Genomic DNA, 6,410 nt, shown 5'->3' with positions numbered 1-6,410 from the left:
TGCCGCTTCCGGCAAGAAACCTTGTCGCAACTAGTCGCAGCTCACTTAAGTTGTTGAGCGGACTCGAAACAAAGTAAGGGCGCAAACTAGCTATGAGCTGGTTCCTCCGCGCACAGGTTTTCCATACAAAGCACGGTCGTTCGAGGAAGATAACTTAAAAAAATTTAAAAACTGATTGCTCAAACTTTGGCAACTTAGCTTTTCTGTTGTTTGCTTTCCGGTAAGGCGAAAACTTGCTTGAACGACGCCTGGTCCACACCATTATATTCTCCTTTCCCCCCGGCAAACTTGTGGGCGAGGGAACCTTCCTTTCCTTTTTTAGAAAAAGAAAGAAGAGAAAATAAAGATATGGAGCCTTACTGCTCGTTATTGCTTACCAGGGGTAGGCGCTGCACAAGGTGTCAGATAATGCATGCAAAAGTAAAGTAGAAAGCATGATATCGACAAGATGTGCGGAGCACATGAGCTTTACTTATGCACGGGTTCTGCGCCCGGCTTTGTACAAAGGATTACATGCAACATCGGCAAGACTTGTACAAAAGGTGGTTGCCGGAACGGGTTCCGGCAACCGCGCCCTACGGGTAAAACTTATGAAGATGCTCAATGTTCCAGGAGTTGGTCACCGGAATGCCATCTTCAGTCTCAAGGCGGACAGCGCCAGGCCTAGTGACTCGTTTTACCCGGTAAGGGCCTTCCCACTTCGGCGTCAACTTGTTGGAATTCTTGGCGGACTGAACGCGCCGAAGAACAAGGTCGCCTTCCTCGAAGCTTCTGGCATTAACTTTGCGGCTATGGTAGCAGCGCAAAGCTTGCTGGTATCGAGCAGCTCGTACAGCAGCCTGAAGACGGTCTTCCTCAAGGAGCAGCGCGTCATCTTGTCGCAACTGCTCTTGCTCAAGCTCATCATAAGCGAGCACTCCAGGTGACCCGTATATGAGTTCCGTGGGGAGAACTGCCTCTGCTCCATAGACTAGAGCGAAAGGTGTCTGGCCAGTGGCTCGATTTGGCGTCGTCCTGATCGACCAAAGAACCACCGGCAGCTCCTCGATCCAGTTCTTTCCGCACTTGTGCAGCCTGTCGAAAGTCCTGGTCTTGAGCCCGCACAGCACTTCAGCATTCTCCCTTTCCGCTTGACCGTTGCTTCTCGGATGAGCAACAGAAGCGAAGCAGACCTTGGCGCCAAGATCCTGGACGTACTACATGAAGGTGCGGCTCGTGAATTGCGTGCCGTTGTCGGTGATGATCCTGTTAGGGATCCCGAAGCGGCAGACAATCGACCTGAGGAACTTGACTACTGACTGTGCTGTCACCTTCCTCACTGCTTCCACTTCCGGCCACTTTGTGAACTTGTCGATTGCAACGTACAAGTACTCAAAGCCCCCAACATCTCGGGGAAAGGGGCCGAGGATGTCGAGCCCCCAGACCGAAAATGGCCAGGATAAAGGGATCATCTAGAGAGCTTGAGCTGGGTGGTGTATCTGCTTGGAATGGAACTGGCACGCTTCACACTTGGTTACTTGTGCAGTCGCATCCTGGAGGGCTGTCGGCCAAAAGAAACCTTGCCGGAACGCTTTGCCGGCAAGTGCTCTTGCGCCGATGTGGTGACCACATATGCCTCCACGTATCTCTGCCAACAGCTCTTGTCCGTCTTCCCGGCGAATACACTTCAATTTCACACCATTGAGTCTTCTTCTGTATAGTGTGCTGTCGACAAACTGGTACATACTTGACTGCCGGGCTACTCTTTCCGCTTCTTCTTGCTCTTCGGGAAGTTCTCCTATCTGAAGGAAACGGACAATCTGCTGTGCCCATGCTGGAGCTTGCGGCTCGACAACAAGGACTAAAGGCACATCTGCTGCTGCGGGAACATCCGCTTCTACGGCAAGAACCTGCGGCTCAGCCGGAGCTTGACGTTCCCCGGCAAGCTTGCCGGTGCAAAACTTGTCAGGATCGTCTGCTTCAACGGAACAAACCCTAGGACTTGCCGGAGCAGACTGCTCCTCAGCACCCTTGGTGCTGATTTTGATAACCTTCTTGGCGGCGGCTTCGGGGAGCTCTGCCGGAAAATAGTCACCAGAAATCAACTTCCTCTTCTTGCTCTGCCCAGTTGATGGCATTACAGATGGTTGAGTCAGCTTGAGCACAAAGATCCCTGGTTCCACAGGTAACTTAAGTGCGGTGCACTTTGACAGGCCATCGGCAATGTCGTTCTGAGCTCTTGGAACATGTTCCATCTGCAGGACGTCAAAGTGTTCTTCTAGCTTCCTCACTTCATCAACGTAAGCTTCCATCAACGGACTCTGATAATTCTTGTTCACTTGGCGGACGACAAGCTGTGAGTCACCCCTGACAATAAGCTTCTTGATCCCAAGGTCTGCTGCGATCCTGAGACCGGCAAGCAAGCCTTCATACTCTGCGGTATTGTTCATTGCTTTCTCCTTGGGAAAGTGCATCTGGACTACGTACTTGAGGTGCTCTCCGGTGGGTGCGACAAGTAGCACGCCCGCACCGGCGCCTTGCAACGAGAAGGCACCATCAAAGTACATCAGCCACTCTTTGCTTGCTTCCTTGACGGGGATGTTCGTTTCTGGAATTTCTTCATCTTGCATTGGCGTCCATTCTTCTATGAACTCTGCCAATGCTCTGCTTTGGATAGTTGAAGTGCTTTCAAACTTGAGGCCAAAGCTTAACAGTTCCAGTGCCCACTCGCCAATCCTGCCTGTTGCTTCTGGATTTTGCAGTATCCTCTTCAGCGGAAAATGAGTGATGACTGTGATCTCATGTGCTTGGAAGTAATGGCGCAGGTTTCTCGAGGCCTTGAGAAGGCCGAAAAGCAATTTCTGCACACCAGAGTACCTTGATCTAGCTCCCTGCAGAAGGGAACTTACAAAGTAAACTGGGCGCTACACCATTCTTTTCTGCATCTTGTCACGCTCCTGTGCATATCCATCTTTGTCGGGACCAGAGCTTGCCGGTGAAGTCCCCTGCTTGTCGCTGGATGCATCTGCCGTGGTCGCTGGCTCATCATCCGCCTCCCTCTCTGCTACTAACGCAGCACTAACCACTTGATTGGTTGCCGCTATATATAGCAGCAACTTCTCTTGTGGCATAGGTGCGACAAGTGTTGGAGTGGAGGACAGGTATCTCTTTAAGTCCTGCAGCGCAGCCTCCGCTTCCGGAGTCCATTTCATTGCACCTGCCTTTTTCAATATTTTGAAAAATGGCAGGGCGCGCTCAGCAGACCTAGAGATAAACCTGCTGAGAGCAGCTACGCAACCGGCAAGTCTTCGTACATCCTTGACGCGCTTTGGTGCTTCAATTTGCTCAATGGCCTTGATCTTGTCGGGATTGGCTTCAATTCCCCGCTGAGACATGAAGAACCCGAGAAGCTTGCCGGAGGGTACTCCAAACACGCACTTCTCGGGGTTAAGCTTGAGTTTGATCTTGCGCAGATTTGCAAAAGTTTCGTCTAAATCTTGAATCAGAGTCGCCTTGTCCTTGCTATTGACCACTATGTCATCCATGTAGGCTTCCACATTTCTGTGTATTTGCGGCTCAAAAGCGTCGTGGACTACCCTTGCAAATGTTGAACCAGCATTCTTTAAACCGAAGGGCATCCGTATGAAACAGTATGTGCCACATGGGGTGATGAATGCGGTCTTCTCCTCATCCTCTTCTGCCATGAAGATCTGATGGTATCCTGAGTATGCATCAAGAAATGAAAGCAAGTCACATCCGGCGGTGGAGTCAACAATCTGGTTGATGCGCGGCAAGGGAAATGGGTCTTTGGGACAAGCTTTATTAACATTGGTAAAATCAATACAAAGCCTCCATTTCTCGTTTGCCTTGCGCACGACTACAGGATTGGCCAACCACGTAGGATGGAGCACTCCTCTGACAAGGCCTGCTGCTTCCAATTTCTTGATTTCTTCTGCAATGAATTCTTGGCGCTCCACTGCCTGTTTCCTGACTTTCTGCTTGACGGGCCACGCATGAGGACAGACGGCAAGATGGTGCTCGATTACTTTCCTGGGAACACCGGGGTTGTCAGACGGTTGCCACGCAAACACGTCGACGTTCGCCCGCAGGAAAGCAACGAGCGCGCTTTCCTATTTAGGGTCGAGAGTGGCACTGATGGTGAAGGTACCACCAGTGCCGTCCTCCTTGGCGAACACCTTCTTGGTCTCTGGTGGAGCTAGCATTGTCTTCTTACACTTGCCGGTGGAGCTCGATGGTGCGTCCTCGACGGTAGCGCAGCACTCCGAAGAGGTGCGCTTGCCGGAGTGGGCATCAGAACTCTTGCCGGACTTGGTCTTCTTCTTCGCGAACAGAAGAGCCTCACCCGCGACACCACTGATGCGGAGATGCAGCGCATCGCCACCAGGCTGGAAGAGGCGGCGGCAGCCGCTGCCGCGGGTGAGTTTGGATTCACCATGGAGGAAGCAGAGGCAGCAGAGGCGGCAAGCCTTGCCGAGCGCGAGGAGTTTGCCGGCAAGGAAGAGCTTGCCGGGCCCGAAGATGAGTCGAGCGAGCCCAGCGAGGGAGAGCTTGTCGGACCCGAACCTTCAGACAGCTTGCCGCAAGCGGAGCCCCCAGCTCCACCAAGAAGGCGCGTCCGCAAGGCCGTGGACATAGCGGGGCGGCAGACGGGTCAACAGCCGTTGTGCCGCGCGACACGCTCTACCGCGGCAAGCACTGTTGCCGCGGGAGCACCCCACGCTGCTGCGGCAACTAGAGCGGGGTCTTCCCGGTCCACCGCTACTGCTCCTGCCAAGCGGACAAGGGAGCCTACTCCCCGCCTCGTCGCACCGGAGGCGAGCCGGACTTCGATCTCTCCGCGCTCAGCTCCGACGAGGAAGAAGAAGAGTAGGATTCCTTGCTGTTCTTGTAGTTCTTCAATTTTTGTTGTTTTGTCTTGTATCTGATTTGCTTTACTCTGAACTCGTTCCTTTTTAGGACTCTGGCCCAGAGAGCGGCGAAGAGAGCCAAGGTCCCGGTGATTGTCATCGAGGACGAACCCACGGCGACAGCAGAGGGCGTGCCCGAGACCGCCTTGCCGGACCCGACAACTATTCCCGAGAGCAGCCCCCAGCGCAGCCCCCAGCGTAAGTATATGGTTTGCTTCTTGCTGACAGGCGCTCATGGGTGCTCTTTCTTTGCTGATATTTGACTGCTGATTTGTGTAGGAGCAGAGCAGCCTCACCAGGAGTGCCCGGAAGCCGCTCCCGAAGTGCCATCTGCTTCGACAGAGATGACACTTATCGGGCCTGGCATCTTCAGCAAGTTGTATGCATAGTGAGAGGCTGCCATGAACTTGGCGAGTGCTGGACGGCCTAGTATCCCATTGTAAGGCAATGGAAAGCCAGCAACGTCAAAAGTGACCCTCTCAGTCCTGAAGTTCAACTCGCTGCCAAATGTCACCGGCAATGTGATCTTTCCCTTCGGCTTGCTTCTTCCCGGATTGATTCCTTGGAATGTGCCGGTCTCTTCAAGCTCGCTATCAGGGATCTGGAGTTTCTGGAGTACCACGAAGGAGATCAAGTTCAAGCCGGCCCCGCCGTCAACTAGCATCTTAGTGACCTTGAGGTTGCGGATAGTTGGTGAAACCAACATCGGCAAGCACCCGACCGCAGTTATGCGATCAGGGTGGTCCTCAATATCAAAGATGATAGGCGTGCTGGACCATTTCAGAGGCTTGCGTGACTCAATGGGTGGTTCTGCCGCATTGACTTCCCGCACCCACTGCTTGAGCTGGCGGTGTGAAGTATGCAGAGAGGCACCGCCGTCAATGCACATGACCTCTGTGGCTTTCTGGAACTCCTGCTCATCGGTCTCGTCATCATCCATATCTTCATCATCATCGTCATGTTCATCCTTGTCGCGGCCGTGGGGAGGTCTGTCTCCTTGCCGCGGCGTCCTCCTCGGCTGGGACGTTTCTTGCTGGCTCCTCCAGCACCTTCCTGGGCTTTCTCCTTGTCGCGTCGTTCGTATTCAGCCTTTTGCTGCTCGACAAGCTGCTCGACCTTCTTGCAGCTCTGGAGGTCATGGCCCTTGGTGCGGTGGATCTTGCAGTACTGCTTGTTGGTGCCGTCCTGCTTGTCGGTGACCGCCACAGCCTGGTAGTTGGTGCCTGCGGCAATCTCCTTGCCGGAGCTACCAGCTTTGGCTTTCTTGGCGCCACCTCCGTTGCCGGACTGCTCAACAACTAGCACATCTTTGGCTTTCTTCTTCCTGTTGTTCCGCCGCCGGTTTTTCCTTTCCGGGGCAGTCTCCTCACTATCAGATCCTCCTGCTCCTATATTCTCTTCAGGGAGTTTCCTCCCTTCCTCAGCATGTGCACACTTGTCGGCCAGGGCATAGAGCTCACTGACGTCTCTGATCTTGCACATCGCCATCTCCTCCCGCATCCT

The sequence above is a fragment of the Triticum aestivum genome, chromosome 3B, assembly GCF_018294505.1.
Source record: "Triticum aestivum cultivar Chinese Spring chromosome 3B, IWGSC CS RefSeq v2.1, whole genome shotgun sequence".
Taxonomy (NCBI): domain Eukaryota; kingdom Viridiplantae; phylum Streptophyta; class Magnoliopsida; order Poales; family Poaceae; genus Triticum; species Triticum aestivum.
Note: the sequence above shows the minus strand (reverse complement) of the source record.